The sequence below is a fragment of the Peromyscus eremicus genome, chromosome 4 (genome assembly GCF_949786415.1).
Source record: "Peromyscus eremicus chromosome 4, PerEre_H2_v1, whole genome shotgun sequence".
In the NCBI taxonomy this organism is placed as follows: domain Eukaryota; kingdom Metazoa; phylum Chordata; class Mammalia; order Rodentia; family Cricetidae; genus Peromyscus; species Peromyscus eremicus.
In genome coordinates this window covers 30,895,121-30,911,687 of record NC_081419.1, presented here as the reverse complement: position 1 = coordinate 30,911,687, position 16,567 = coordinate 30,895,121, and positions in this window count along the sequence as shown.

Sequence of the window (16,567 nt, the reverse complement as noted above, 5' to 3'; positions counted from 1 at the left end):
GATGGCAGAGAGTTTCCTTACTTGATTGAAGGACTCAAATAAATCACAAATAATTCCCATCTAAGAAGTGTGTCAGGTGATAGGAGATGAATACTTTGCAAACTTTTTCCAGCTCCTCTTTTCCCTAGTGTTGAAGGATTGTCCATTGTCTAACATGGTGATGTCCACTCTTTAAAAGAAAAGGAGTCAGTTTCCTCTACATTAGTTGTCTGAATGGGGTTGCTGATACCTTCATGTGGTCCACATTCCCACAGGAGAGTCAGGAGAGGGTGTGCTTGGCTCACTTGTGCAGAGACCTTGTTGGAAGATTTAGGCCAGCTTGAAAACTAGGTGGTTTCTGCTGTGCCTTCTGCACATAAAACACGATATTCTATTCATGCTATTGCTTCTCTCATTTTCCAGGTAGCCTGTAAGATCTATCAACTATCTATGTGTTTATGCATTTAGGTATCTACATAATTTTCTATGTATCTATGAATCTGCTATCTTTCTATTGCCTATCTATCTATCTATCTATCTATCTATCTATCTATCTATCTATCTATCTACCTACCTATCTATCATCTATCTATTTATCTTCATTATCATCTGTCTCTCTCTCTCATCATCTATCTCATCTGTATCTATCCTCTATCTGTCTGTCTGTCTGTCTGCCCACCCACCCACCCACCTACCTATCCATTTATCTCTGTCATCATCACCTTTCTATTTCTGATCTATCCATGATCATGAGCACAGCTCTATAATTAGAATACCTAGATTTAATTTCACTTCTTCCATTTTGCTGGATGTGTGGTTCAGGGTAAACCAATTACCTTCTTCATTCCTCCAACCTTATGAAAAGGTTGGAGAGAGTATTTTCCAACTCTGGATGTTGCTGTGTGGATGATACATGTTAGTGTGTAGTGTACCACATAAAACCTCAGAAAATGTTAGCCATTGTTTTTACTAGAATCTGAATAAACCCCTTAAAGTTTCAAACAAGTTTAAAATGTATACCAAGTGTGTAAGGTGGAGCCCAGATACAGACTCTATGGTGGTGTCCATCAATGAAGGAATGAATAAGAAAAATGAGGATTCCCTGTTCCTCAGTTGGCTGCCACTCAAACAAAACAATGAAATCCTGCATTTGTAGAAATTTATGTGGAACTGGGAGTCATTATTTCAAGGCTAAAAAGACAAATATCACATGCCCCTGCCCATTTGTAGAAACTAAAAAATTGATCTTGTAGAAGAATGGAGTGGATCAGTGACTTCTGGAGCTTAGAAGGGCAGAGGAGAAAGGAACGGAAAGATGTTGGGCCAGGCATTCAAAGTACAGGGAAGAGAGACTATTCTGATTCCCTGTAGCACAGAGGACAGCTACCGGTTATAGCCCTGTTTATGTTTCAGATTAACGGGAAAAGAGAAGTACAGATGTTACCAATGTGTAGAGATGGTTGATGTTTGAGCAGTTGGAGGTGCTTATTACCTTGATTATGCATCATGTGGTGTATGTATTGAATTCTCATCCCGTACCCCATAAAGATGTATACACATTAGGCCTTTTATGAGTGTAAGGCCTTACACAACAATCTGCGACTTCAGTTACTGGACAGTAGGAGCTAATGTGATGGACAACTGGGGAGAGGCTGCAAGGAGGTAGAAGACATGTCCAGGGAAAGAGTGCAGCTCAGGAACAGACTGGGAGCTGGCACTTCTCTTTGAGCTACTGAGCTATTATTGACCATGTCATAGAACAAGACTTTGCCTCATGTCAGGGTAATGTAGAATTCTAGATAAATATAGTCACATCCTGGAGCTTATCCCTAGCTGACATATCTAAGCATCAAGACCCTTGGAAGTGGAATTTTTTTAGTTTAATTTTTAAAGTAAGTATAGTATTCAGGAAGTTTGGATCAAATGAGCTTGTGAATATCTGTGGGTTTTTTAACCTTCTGTTCCCCTGGTGTAGACTGACTTTGCTGTATCGTAGGTGGTTGGCTAAACATCACTCTGCTCACCGGTGCAATGCCACTGGCAGAACTCTGAGGCTGCCAATATTCTGCCCTGTGTGGGGGCATCATTTCCCTGGGGCTCTGGAGCCTTTAAGGCAAAGATGTAGTTAACCCTGCCTTCTTGGAGAAAGAGAGGCTGGAGCCTCTCTTTCCATCTGTTATGTTCCAACAGAGGACCAGATCCAAATGACCACATTGCCATGGGATCTTGAGGCCACAAAAGACCTAAGTGCATAGACATCTGGGGTTCTCTTCCTTGACTCCACATTTCCCACCCTTCCATAGAGCCAAATACCATCTTGGCTGAGGAGGGGGAAATGAGCATTTGATTAAAAGAAAATGTTTAAATGGGCAGAACGGGATCCACTTTAAGTTAGCAAAGATCAGGCATACACCCTCACCTTCCCTTTCTTCCTATGAGTATCTGGACTTTGCTCTTGTTTAGAAGACATACAAGATATGGAGACTACAAAGGGTAGATTGTCTGCACAAGGAATTATAGTTATAGAGTAGAATGATGCTGAATAATGTATCCAGATTTGCCTTTTTCTTTCTTTCTTTCTTTCCTTCCTTCCTTCCTTCCTTCCTTCCTTCCTTCCTTCCTTCCTTCCTTCCTTCCTTCCTTCCTTTTTTTGAGACAGGGTCTCTTTGTGTCATCTTGGCTGGTCTAGAACTCACTATGTAGACTAGGCTGGCCTCAAACTCATAGAAATCCTGCTGCCTTTGCTTCTTGAGTGCTGGAATTAAAGGTGTGCATCCCTACACCCTGCCTTGGGTATGTTTTTTAAATCTCCACATGCATATTGAGACCTGGCTGTGCAGAAGCAGGTGGTTCTCTGAAGATCATTGCCTCTCAGGGTTTGAAGATGGAATTCTCCCCAGAGGGACACACTTGGTTGTCAGCTTGTTAGGCTGTTTGGATTCCAAAGGATCTGACCTAATAAATGGACTAGTCTCTTGGTGGCTTCATAATATGATGGCTCTTTTAGGGAGTGATGAAAAGGAGGTGGTGGGATACAGTTGGAGGAAGTGTGTCCCTGGGCTGCCCTGGCCTTTCCTTGTATCCATTCCCTCTTTCTGCTTCCTGCCTGCTATGTTCTGAGCTATTCTTCTCTTCCACTTCATCCCTCTGTGACAGATTGACATCACTCCCCCACCCCCCACCCCTGCCCCAAACAAGAGCCTAAATAAAGGATTCCTTTGTAGTTGTTTATGTCGGACATCTCACCACAGCAGTGAGAAAGCCATCACACTGTCCACAGGACAGCTCTGCCTGAGTCAGGTTTCATATGCAGACTTCACCTTCAGTTATATACTTCCAGGATGGTGAGTCATAGACGTGCTAGGGAACACTGGAGCTATGGACATTCTTTTGAGCCCATACAAAAGGATCTCAGAGCACATGTATTTTACGTTGACAGAGTCATTGTCAACATTCATTTCTAGCTTTCTCTTCTGAGCTGGGAGAAGCAGTGTAGGAATATTCCTTCCCTCTCTCCAGTCCTGAAGTCCTCCAGGACAGCCCTTGGGGATCTTTGATTCCTTCTCTCTTCTTCATTCCCCTGCAGTTCTTTCTTATGAACCTTTTTAGTCATTGTTCTGAAATGGCCTCTTAGTTTTCTCATGGACTTCATGCAATCTTCCCCCAAATCATTGGTCACATATTGGCAAATCTTATCATTTCAATGTTCACTCAATTTAAGGTTACCTGCCCAGGCTGGTAAGTCCTTAAGGGCACAGACATGTATGTTATAAACTTTACAACAGCTGTGGCAATTTCAAATTACAAGGACAACTAAAAAAATTTGTTGACAAATACTTTCTGAGTTATTATTTCTGTCCATATCAATAATGCATGAAACACATATTTTAAGAGTTTCTTTTTTTATGAAGAGTTATATACTGAATATGTTAGTCTGTCTGAACTGAAGGGTCTTTGTCATGAATCTTCTCCTCGGACTCTTCAGTGCAGTAGCAGTCAGGAACAGTATGTAAGTGAATGGACACGGCGGTATTCTAGTAAAATCTTATCAACAAAAAGAGGTGGTAGGCTGGTGTTGGCCTATGGACTGGATTTCCTGACCCCTAGTTTACATAAGTAATTTGCGCACTGACAAGGTAGCACTGGTGATGTGGAGTCTCAGACCCACAGCTTTCAATTTGTTCCCTCTGCACTTCTGCTAAGAACCACTGAACAACAAAACTGCCTTTTCACCTTCTCTGTCAGGCTTTCATTATTCTTCCCATTTTTGGATTTTCGGAAAATGTTTCTCAGATATTCAATCAATATAAGGCTCTAAGAGGAACAGCAAATCTCAAGACCTTGTGCATTGCTTCTGTGCATTGACTTTGAAGGACCTGGGAAGTCATATGTATTTTCTTTTATGTTCCTATGATCTAGAGCGACTTGGTATTGGCACTTCAGGTTTGTTTCTACCCCTTTGTTCTCAAATATCCTAGAGGGAAAAGATAAGGGTAAAGAACGGGAGGGATCGGGGAGGTATGTGAAAGCTAGGGGGAACAGGTGAGTGTACACCAAACAGAAGTATTTGTTTCACTCTTCAGATGAGAGCTACTCTAGTGAAGAGCAACTCACGAAACACCTGCAATGGAGAGCGTGCAGACACATTATTGATATGGGCCGCCCTCTCTAACGAGCATACACAAACTCATTGAACCTAAGTAGCAGCATCTGGAGCAATGGACCCAGTCTCCACTAAATACTTTCTAAAGCTCTTAGAACAGACAGTGGACTTTGCTTTGAAAACACTGCCATCGATGTGCACAAGAATGTGAAGGGGTTTTATTTGGTTTTCATTTGTGTAAGTGACTTCTCCCCCTTCACATGGAGGCAGTAGACCATCTCTCTTGGCTACAACGTGGCTGTCAGTTAGACCATTGTGAGTTCTTTTTTGTTCCTCTGTGTGCAGAGATGAGGTTGAGGGGGGCTTTGCTCTGGGATCTGACCAAGTCCAATAGAAAAGAAAGGGGCTTTTAGATGTTTGGGGTGGGCCATAGTTATCAAGGGCGGCTGGCTCAGTGGTACAAAAAGGCATTACTTTTCTGGTGCTTGTCTGAGTCTGGAAATTCTACTGATGTGATACTTCCATGCTATCAGGTAGAAGCAGCCCAGCTATGCTTGAGGGGAAAAAAACTCCATCCCATCTCATCCTTCACTCTGGTGTCACCTGTAGCTAAATGAAGGCCTGGACCTCTTTGCACAACAGGTACCTTATGATGTCATCCTAAAGTCAAGTAAATTCTTCTAGTCAAGCAGTGGAGTTTCTCCTCAAGGGTGCCTGTAGAGGCAGTGATCTGAAGAGCTAAAGAAAACGGTTCTCAGAGGAGAAAAGACAAAGAAAGGATCTGGACATGAGTGTATCTCTGTGGCATTTGATAAATCTTTGCACCCTACAGGCCTCTCTGCTGACGCAGCAATCCAAATTAAACCAAATCAGACAGAATTGGAAAAGCCTGCATTTAATGGGTAAAGTATTCCAGGGTGATTCTCCAGCTCCTCAGAGAGGAGACCAGGACAAGAGACTGGAAGAACCACGTGTCTGTTTTCTGGGATGCAGCTTATATACCCTGTGGGAGTGGTCTTGAGCCTCTCTTGAGGAGGAGCTGTGTTTGGCCGGCTTTGAAGGGGCAGGTTTAGGGAAAGAGATAGGGGAGGGGAGTTGAGTTGGATCTTCCACCAGAACATTCCAGACTTTTTGGGTATAGGGATACCAGGGTGCCAGGGGTTGAAGTAGAGCTCCCACCCAAACAGTATTCATCTCAGGATGGTTTATATTTATTTTTCTTTTCCCATGAACTTGGAGAATAGCTACATTTTAACCAATGTTTTAAAGTTGTTTTCTGTGTTGGATTTGGTTAATCCTAACTCTTGGTAACATGACTTTTCTGTGCATCTTGTGGTATGAGTGGTTCTTGGAATTAGAAGCTCTATGAGATCTCGTGCAGCAGGGTGGTTATGAAAGACAGGGATGTGGGGTGTTAGTCTACTTGGAGCTGAGACCCACTGGTGGATGGGGAGGCAGGAGGGAGAAGGGGCTGCCAGCTGAATGGCATAGATCCCCAAACAGTCTCCTGGAGAGGACAAGAAACATGACTCTCAAAATCAGAGTCAATGTCTTGTTCCTGCAGACTATCTGAAATAGAAGCTCTTAAAAACTAATGTCATAAGAAAGTATGCGATGCTTTTGATGATAATGCCAGTCTTGTTTCTCTATATCGGGCCTCTAAACTGTTCCCAGTATTTGCTAAAATCAGCTCCATAAGCAGTCATCTTCTACCCGGCGTGGCAATCCAACTCCTCGGCGGGCTTTACAGTACCGCTGCAGTGGGCTGCCGCAAGCAGGGTGGCATACGATGGAATGTTACGATTGGGGTTATCTCCTTTGTGCTCAGGGAGACAATTCGATGCCAGGCCCCAACACTGCTCCACTTGCTTCTGTATTTCTCCCCTGCACCAGTTTCTCCACCCTTTTCAGGAAAAGGAGTCAACTTTCTGGTGCTCTGTTTTCGGAGCAGGGGAGTTGGAACGGGGAAATGGAAGTGGGCAGTGGGCGGCAATGGCTCAAACACTTTAATTAACGCTGAGCAGGTTGCATGGCCTCCAAAATCAGATGACACACTTACTTGGGGATATTAGACAAGATGCTTTATCTTTTTGTGACTCGTTTATTTTTTTATCAGAAAAAGAGAGGGTATAATGGGACCTTCTTATTAAGGATGTTGTAAAAATGTATGAAAATGCATTAAAAATCTCGGATGATGCCTGGGTCACAGCAAACACTTGATAAGTGCTCTTTATTCATTAGATAGTTCTTGAATTAATATCCCAATATTAAAGCTGATCAACATAACAATTTGAAAGATCCTATCACCATTTCCAATGGGAATAATTTGAATTCTGATTTCCTGTTTCTGAGGTTGGATAAGAGAAGCGAGCCTCGCCTTTGCTCCCTATTAGCATCTATATGAGTGGGTTTTATGTAGATGAGACATTTGCACTCGTGGTGGCTGGAGGAATGGGCGGAATCATGAGGACTGCCTGGCACTTTATTTTCTTGTTCCTGAGCATTGCACAAATCTTGCTTCCAATGCACCTGGGCCTTCGTGGCCACGCGAGCGGCAGTCATTAAACAAATATGTGAACCGCCTCCATTCAGATTAGTGACATATGCTTCCACTCTTTATGTTTCGAACAAATGATGGAAGTTTCCAGTGCTGTTCCTGGCAATTCACAGTGTAAGTGAAATCTCTCTGCTTAAGGACTCCCTCATTCAGATTGCCAGGACACCGGTGGAAGGGGCCACGGAAAGAAGCTAGCCTTGCTGGCGCGAGATTTTTCATTTCAGTGATATTATGAGTAAAATTCCTATGTGAGGATTTTTCAAAACATATTTTTATTCCTTATATAACAGTGGCTCCACGAGCATCAGTGAACACTGTGAGGTGTGACACCATCCCATGTCCTTGAGGCGTTTCAGCTAAATTTGATCTTAGCACTTCCTTGGTATGGCAGACATTGTTTAATCCTACTTACACAAGTGTGAAAATTTATGCTCAGTGGATTGTGAAACCCAGTCAAGGCCACACAGCTAGTAAGTAGCCAAATTGGGATTTGAAGAGTGTCTACTCTTGGAAATGATGCCATGCTATTTTACTGAATCCCAAATTGTGTTACAGCTCGGTTCACGGTCACTGCATTCTCATCCACTTCCTCTGCCCAGCACTGTCTCTCCCTTTCTCTAGTTCCTCTAGCATTGTGGCATTTGGGTCACTCATTGTAATTTGGGTAATTTCTCCCACCCTTGCAAATTAATTGTTTCTAAGTCCTATCTGTCTCAAAAGCGTTTTATAACTTCACATATCACGCCTAGTGAAACGTCTTTCTTGCAAAATCTAGAGAGGGCTAGAATATCCACACTGTTAATTCACAGAGAGGAGGTGTCCAAGATGAAAAAGTGCCCAGGCGAAAACCAATCACTGAAGAGATGAATGGGGAACAGAAGCACCCAGGGAAGCCTTTGTCACATCCACCTGCAGATGTGTGTTGGGACACAGGCGGAGCTAGTTGGGCCACTAAGGGTTTGGGATTTTAGACTCGGTTTTCTGGGGCTCATGTGTGAACAACCATCTTGAGTCCATATGTTTGGGGAGTTTGTTTTGCTCTAGCCAACATTTTACTCCAGAGTTTTATTTATTAACATTAATGAGAGTCTTGAGGCTAGACCCTCAAGCCCCAGATGGAAAGTTTACACCTGCTAAGAGAGTCCAGAACAAGACAATTAACACTCATGTCTTGGAGTCAATTGGTGGGAGCCATGTGAGAATAAGAGAGCCTGACAAACTGGCTAGCACAGTGGGAATGGAATGTCGATGCCGTGACAGGCATTCTTAGAGACACACCATCCATAACCAATGGTTCTCAAAATGTACATCAGGCTGGTTTCTGTTCAAGGTGCATGATATTCAAATGCTTGTTCTGGGGCCACCCTTATTCCTCTGTGGGAGAAAATGTGTTTCAAAATGAGACCTGTCGTTGTGGTGATATATTGTGTACCCTAATAAAGCTTGCCTGAGGATCAGAGGACAGAATAAGCCGCTAGATTAGACATAGAGGTCAGGCAGTGGTGGCATACATCTTTAATCCTAGCACTTGGGAGGCAGAGATCCATCTGGATCTCTGTGAGTTCAAGGCCACCTGGGACTACATGAGATTGACTCAGTCTAGGAAAGAAAACACAGCCAGGCAGTGGTGACACACACTTTTAATCCCAGCGCTTGAGATCTCATGCCTTTGCTTGGGAAGCACACACGCCTTTAATCCCCAGAAGTAATATGGCAGGGTGGAGAAAGGTATACAAGGTGTGAGGAGACAGGAACTAAAGGCTCTTTTTGGCTGAGGCCTTTTGGGCGAGGACTCAGAGGCTTTCAGTCTGAGGATTCCTGGAAACAAGATTGGCTGAGGAATTGCTGAGGTGAGGTTGGCTGTGGCTTGCTCTGCTTCTCTAATCTTTCAGCTTTCACTCTGATATCTGGTACTGGGTTTTTCATTATATGACCATTTAAGAATAGAACAACACACTGTCTCTTGTGCACATCCAGGAGGAAGGAAAGCAGATGTAGTGGAACTTACTGACTGATGCTTGATCACTCAATATTTGGTGGCTTATGTGGCCAGGGGGACAATAAAATGCCCAATAAAATTCCACTGTTCTATGTTAATTTTCTCCAAACCAGGAACAAGAGCTGTGAGTGCAATGCCATACTAATGTGACATCAATATAAAAACTCTGAGTCTCAACAGGTATAGAGTGTTCAAAGGCAGAAGACAGGAATAAAGTACAGACAACTTGTTAAAACCCTGGACACACAGTGTGAGCAAGCAGGCGGGACACCATTCCTGCCAGGGCCATGGGAGTGGGGGAGGAGTCTTTCTCCGGTAACTCTAGAAGAGCCAATGAGCTCCCAGGACTTTGGGTGGTGATGGCATTCATGTTGCTTTCAGCTGCATTTCCCTTCATTCACAGTTGCGTCTGTTAATGAAAGTCCTCTGGTGGCAGTGATTCTTTTAGCAGAATGTAGGCGTTCAGTAATGACATCCTTGTCGTATTCACAAACACCACGTGTGATCTGTCCTTGCACCTGGTGTACATTCAGCTTTACACAGAGGTCCCTTGTTATTCATGCCTTTTGTACAGCCACACAAGGGAACTAGAATACGAGGTGTAGATTTTCACCTTGGCTTTTATACAGGACATTATTAGCTATACACCTGCTTAGAATAGGCTTGGCTGGCCTAGTTCTTAGGTAAGAATGGTTTGCAACTGGGCAGAAGAAAAGAGACACTAATTGCTAGCAATTAGTGGTTCACAGAGGTATGTTTTCACTTTGAATTAATCAATCCTCTGCGGAAAGGGGGGACAAAAAAGCATGGTGTTAGCTTTATAATCTCAGCATTTCAAGTTTCCTGTCAAACCGAGTGACTCACTCAGATTTTATTCTAGAGTTCATGAAGTTTTAGTTCACCATTTCTCCTCTTGAATTTCATATTAATCAAAGTTATATATGTATGTTGCTAATGTTCTCTGGTTGGTAGGATTCCCAGTAACTGAGCTCCTCATGGAAGCTGCTTCTTTAGGCAAGTAAGGGGAGCTCAGGGGGAAACCTCTCCCTGCGTTTATGGTAGTTCAAAGCTAGCAGCACACCAAAGGATGGGATTTCCAGAACTCCCTCAATGCCAAGGCCTCATCTGCAACCGGTGTTCTTCACCCTGTGCTTGCCGCTCTGAGAAGGGTCTCACTGTCTCATTTCTGTGAGACACCCCGTTTCCTGGGTCACATATCTTCCCCTTTCTCCTGTGGTTCCTAGATTGGGTTGACAACAATACCATCTAGCAGTTGACCAAAGAAGACAGCATAGGACACAATTTTGGGAACCTTCTGGTTTGGTCCTGCATAGATTTCTAAAACCAGAGTTTGCATTGCTGCTAGGTTTTGGAAGGCTGTGTGCGTGGTCTCGGGGCTTTGAACATTGCTTCTGAGAAATCTAGTGTTGTACTGATTCTTGATCCTTTGACTCTGGACTCGGCTTTTAGGAAATTCACTAATGAGCTGTCTTGTATTTTCATTTGTAACAAATGAATGGTTAGTACTGCTATCTTTTAATTTGAAGAAATTTTCTTAAACAAAAACTTCATCTCTTTTGTTTTATCTACTTTAGATTTTACTTATTTATTTCCTTGCTTTCTTATTTGACTTCTCAAGACAGTGTCTCTCTATAACCCAGTGACCTATGCCCCTGTTTCAGCCTCTTAATGCTAGGTCCCTGGTCTGGCTCCACCTCCTGGGGCTTATCTCCTCTTTTCTCCTAATGCTTACATGTCTGATGTTGGAGCCCTTGAACTGAGCCTAATTTCCCCCTCTTTTTTTTTTCTCTTCCTGTATGTCACTTATTTCTGCTTTGATTCTGCTTTTTGAGAGGTTTACTTAGTATTTTCCTCAAATTCTTTTATTAACATTTTAGCCTTTGCTCTTTCATGCAAAAGCACTTTGTATTTTGTTTCTGGAATGCTCCTTTCCACTGTGCTTTCTCGTTTTCTGAATATGGCCGGATTCCCGCTTTCTGGGTGCACTAAGTTGATCACACTTTTACAGCCATCCTTCTCCCTGCACTGTCTCTGGACAGTCTTTGGTGTCTGGTTTTCTGGTTTGGTCTCTGTCTTTCTCTCTGGTGACACCGTGGGCTGGCTTGCTATTACTGCTTACCTGAACATACTGGAAATTTAGAACACTTTAGTGCAATTTCACCCACTTTTATTTTTTAAACTATTATTACCATCACGATTGCAGCTATTCACATCTTGAAAAACACTACCAAGATACCATTGTTTTGTGCCGTCGAAATTCATTTGTTTTAATATTCACTTCACGCACACACCTTTCCAGCTCTTTATTCATGCTCCCTTTCCACTCTGAGTCATGTTCCTTCTGCCTGAAGAAGTTCCTGCAATAGTTGTTTTGATTCATCTCTTCTGGAAACACATTCTCAAAGGCTTTTGTTTGCCAAAAGTATTTTATCTTAATTTCAAAGTATTTTCACAGAGTAAAGAGTTATTGGTTTTCAGTATTTAAAGACAGTTGTTGATTATCTTCTGTCCACCCATATTTCCACTGAGAAGACAGCTTCCAGCACCTCATTTATGATGTTTAGAAGATAATACGACTTTCTCCCTCTGTCTAATTTTAAGATTTTTTTGTTTGTTTGTTTGCTGTTGGCTATCAGGAGCTTTACTAGTCTCTACTTAGGAATGGCTACCTTTCTTCTAAAAATATTTTTCCATTCCAAATAAATCTTAGGAAGTCCCATTAGCACTGTCTTGCCACTGCTTTCGTTCCTTAATTAACTAGAAGAGTGTCCGTGAAAATGTTCCACACTGTCTGCCAGTCATTTACTGCTAATATCTGGGTGTACTGGACAAGCAGCTGCGGTGGCATTCTATCCTTTAACCTTAAATTCAATGTGGTGAGTTGCATGGGACTGCTGGCCTTAGAAAGTCCTCATTTAGCAACCCAGTCTCTTCATTCCTCTTGGAGAAACACCGATTCAGACCTAGTGTTAGTGGACAACATTTCATACGATTGGAGAGCAACAGAACGCTCATTAGAAGAGAATGCAGGGGTCTGGAGGCTAAGGAAGGACATGGCGGGAACCAAGATCAGGCTATCTGGAAAGGGGACAACTTGAAATTTCTGACCCAGAAGTCCAGATGTGACTTGTGAAGGGAGGCTAGAAACTTGGATTTGTGGATATTCACTGAAAGTTTCTTTATAATTTTGTAAACTAAGCAACATTCTCCAGAGAGAGAGAGAGAGAGAGACAGAGAGAGAGCGAGAGAGAGAGAGAGAGACAGAGAGAGAGAGAGAGAGAGACAGAGAGAGAGAGAGAGACAGAGACAGAGACAGAGACAGAGAGACAGAGAGAGAGACAGAGAGAGAGGAGAGATTATGAATGTGCTGGTCAGTGCTGGTTTTGGCTGTGGTCTTCTCACCTCGCTGGGATGGAAACGGAGGCCTAACGGGGAGAAGTGGCTGAACCCAGGCCCTGGAAGTAGCTGCTCTCTTAAAACTCCCTGTCAAAAGTCAACAGATCACTAATTTTCAAAAAGTACGGTTGAGTCAGTCTGGAACTGGATAGTCTAGAAAGCAGGGTTCTGAGTACAGGGCTTGTCGCTGATGGGTGGAATCCAGCATGGTGAGCCGGGGGAAGGACGCTGACTCCTGCAGTGAGGGGCGGCGGCAGAGGCCTCAAAGCACAAGTTGTATTTGTTGATGATAGATATTCTCTCCCAAATTCGTATTTGATTATGACAGCTGGTACTTGATGCTTCTAGCTTTTAATTAATCAATTAATTAATTATTAATTATCTTATTTATTTATAGATATGATCTCCTTCTGCAGCCCAAAATGTCCTGGAATTTATAACGCAGCCCAGACTGGCCTCAAACTCAGCAATCCTTTTATGCCTGCCTCTTGAGTGCTGGGCTAGCAGATGTGAGCTGGTAGATTAGTTCTCTTTGCTCAAAATTGCTTTGGCTCTTTGGAGTCCTTCACGGTGCTGTCCAGATTCTACGATTTGATTTTTCTGCTTCAGCAAAGATGTCATTGTCACTTGATGGGATTGTACTGGGCGTGCAGATCACTCTTGTGGCACTGTCATTTGCACAGTGCTAATTCTTCTAATCCCCACATCCCGGGATCAGTGTTGGTTCTGCTTATGACCCCCTCATGGTATAGCCTCCCGGATCTTGTAACCCAGAGCTGCTTGTATTCCTGTGGCTAAGATGGAAGATGACGTCAATAGAAAGGTGGCAGTCAACACTGCCGTCATTTCCCTTGTTGTATTACACACTGACTCCTCTTTCAGATGTTTCCGTCTCAAAGTAATATGAATATTGGGAATTAGATAAATCTGCTCAGACTATTTTACTTAGCAACTCAGATCCCTGGCTGTCTAGGGTTTTTTAAAAGTTTATTTTTATTTTCTCTATATGTATGAGTGGCTACATATATGTATATGTACCACGTGCATGCCTGCTGTCCTATGGAGGCTAAAAAAGGGTGTCAGATCTCCTGGAACTGGAGTTATAGGTTGTCATACCTTGTCATATGGATGCTGGGAACCAAATCCCAGTCCTCTTCAAGAGCAGCAAGTGCTTTTAATCTCTCCAGCCCATAAACGTACCCAATAGATCATATAAACAGAGACTATTGTTCCAGTTTGATGCTAAATCTGGCGTTTAGGATAAAAGTTTGCTTGTAGTAAGCACAGTTCAGGTTCTCATTCCGTTGCATATTTGTTAGATTCAAGAGGAGCTGTCTTCAGAGGTAGTTTTCACAAACCACTGTCACCAGTGAACAATGGCGGTGCCAGGTTTTTGAATTTGTGAAACCCAGGACATGGGTGCATTTTCAGGGGCCTGGGCCACAGCAGGCTGCAGGAAATGCCTTCTGTCATGACCCAGCCACTAGAGGGATTGTTGTAACAGCCAGAAGCACTTCCCACCCTCCTTGGCCCCTCTGCACAACCTTCTACCTTCCTTTTAAAATTCCAAGCAGTGAGCTAGCTGTCTGGAAAATATTTGTCTTCTTTCCTGGAGAAGTGATGGAGGTAGGTGAGAGCTGCTCTCTCAGCACGTGCCAGGTGGCTGTGGGCTCCAACAATGTCTGATGTCTCCAGAGTGTGCGTTAGGCATTCTCATTCTCTTTGAAGCCTTGCTATTTGCACTCCAAAGAAGTCTGGATCCTCAGGACTGTCTAGGCAGAATGTGGTTGTAATCCAAGAGTTTTCTTTGCTAGTCAAAGCTTCTTGTCTTTGAGACAGTTGCCAGTAAATACACAGCCTAGGAGACTTGTAAGGAAAACCCGAATCACCAATTGTGTGTTTAAGTTGCCCTACATTTAAAATGTGTTTGTTTTTGTGGTGTCAGGTGTCTGAAATAATTTAATGTAGCAAGTTGACATTTGGAAGTGAAACTTATTTTGAGCTATTTAAAAAAACATGGAAATATTTTAATGTTTCTAGAATTAAATATAAGGTTCAGTCAGTTGACAATAAGTGGATGTGAACGAAATACAGACATAATCAATTAACTAGTTAATGACTCAAATATGGAGACATTGAAATATTTCCTTTAAGATAGTTTAACGACATCCATATTAGTACCACTTTGTAAGTTTATAATTAGAGTTTAATTGATAAATAACACACATTTCACAAATGATAGCTCTACATGGTTCAAATTCTTAAGTAAATGAAAGCAAACACATAATTCTGAGCAACTGATGTTTTTTCTTGTGGGCATGTCTCTCTGTTCCTTAGGTTCTTACGAAATAGAAATCATGACATCCTGTGTATTCTGGGTCACTTCCAATAACACAGCTATTTCATATATATGTCAAATCCATAGGTACCCTGTTAGCAGGCAGAACACAAACACATTTTTATGTCATTTCATTATGTGGCTCACACTTGCACTAAATTTCAGTGTGTTATTGTAGAGTTAATTGGTCACACAGGGCTTAGACTCTGCTGTGACACATTCACTTGTTTTAGTACCACATAGAAGCTGTGAGGGAACTTTTGCTACACGGCTCTACTCTGGAATTCTCGAGTTCCTTTTTCCAAAGAAGTTCCAAGCATTGAATGTAATAAATTATTTATCCCTCAGGTAAAACCCCCTGCTCTGTCCTTAACAGTATTTCTTGTTGCCGTGTGCGTGATAACGGAAGAGGGACCAGTGGGTGGTGGCAGGTATGCAGTAGACAATATAGATTTCAGTTCGTGATCTCCTCTCTACAGGGTTTTCTTTTGTGTGTTTATGTATGTGTGAACATGCGTGTGGAGGTGCCTGTGCACTTGGGTTCATGTGATTGTGGAGGCTGGAGTTTGGGCTGAGTGTCATCTTCAGTTTCTCTCTATCTTATTTATTTATCTGTATATGTATGTGTGTGGTATACATGTGTGCATATATATGCTTGTGTGTATAGGTGCATGTGTATGTGGACTGTTTACATGTGGCCGTCTGAGGTTGATGTTAAGTGTATTAACATTGATCTCTTGATCCCTCTCTACCTTATATGTTGAGGCTGGGAATCTTGCTGAACCTATACATAGCTTGGGTTTTGCCTCGTCTGGCTAGCCAGCTTGCTTGAGGAATCCCCTGTCTCTGTCTCTTGAGTGCTGGAATTACAGGGGGGTTGCCATTTCAACCCAGATTTATGTGGGTCTTGGGGATATGAACTCATGTCGTCACACTTGTGTGGAAAGCACTTTATACATTAAGCCATCTCTCCAGCTCCTCCATACTATATTTGAGTAGGATTTCTCCCCAAACCAGGAGCTTGATTATCCAGCTAGACAGGCTAGCCAGCAAGCCCCAGGGATCCTCCTGTCTCTACATCCCCTGAGATGACAGGTGCCGGCCACTGTTTCCAGCTTTTATATGTAGGTGGGGAGTATCAATCTTAGCTTTTTATGCTTGTTTAGTGAGCATTTTACTAATTATCTATCCAGCCTCAGGGTTTTATTTTTGCTGTCTGTCTGTCTATCTATCCATTCAGCACTCTGATTATTATAGCTGTGATTGCTAAGTTTTATTATCAACTCGATTGGCTTGCGAATCACCAAAGCAGGTTCTTGGGTGAGCTTTCTTGGCCTGACTCCTTTTCATGGCTCCCATCTGTTTCCTGGGGCTATGATGTGGGCTGCTCGGCTCTGCCATGCATTTCTTGTTATGATGAGCTAAAAACCTCCTAAATTTCAAACCAAATGAACCCCTTTCCTTTTAAATAGTTGGTTGGGGCAATCTAGTGATAGGGAGGAAGTCAATAGGTTGTGTTGCTGTTGAAACTGCCTTGGGTCTCTGTGTTTGGGAGAGCTGGAGAGTTTCCATTTCCCAGCCTTTCCCAGCTCTCTTCTGTGACCTGCTGATCTGCTTAGTCCTCTCCAGATGGAGTTCTTATCTGGTTGCCAGGAGACAGTGCCGATCTCAGCT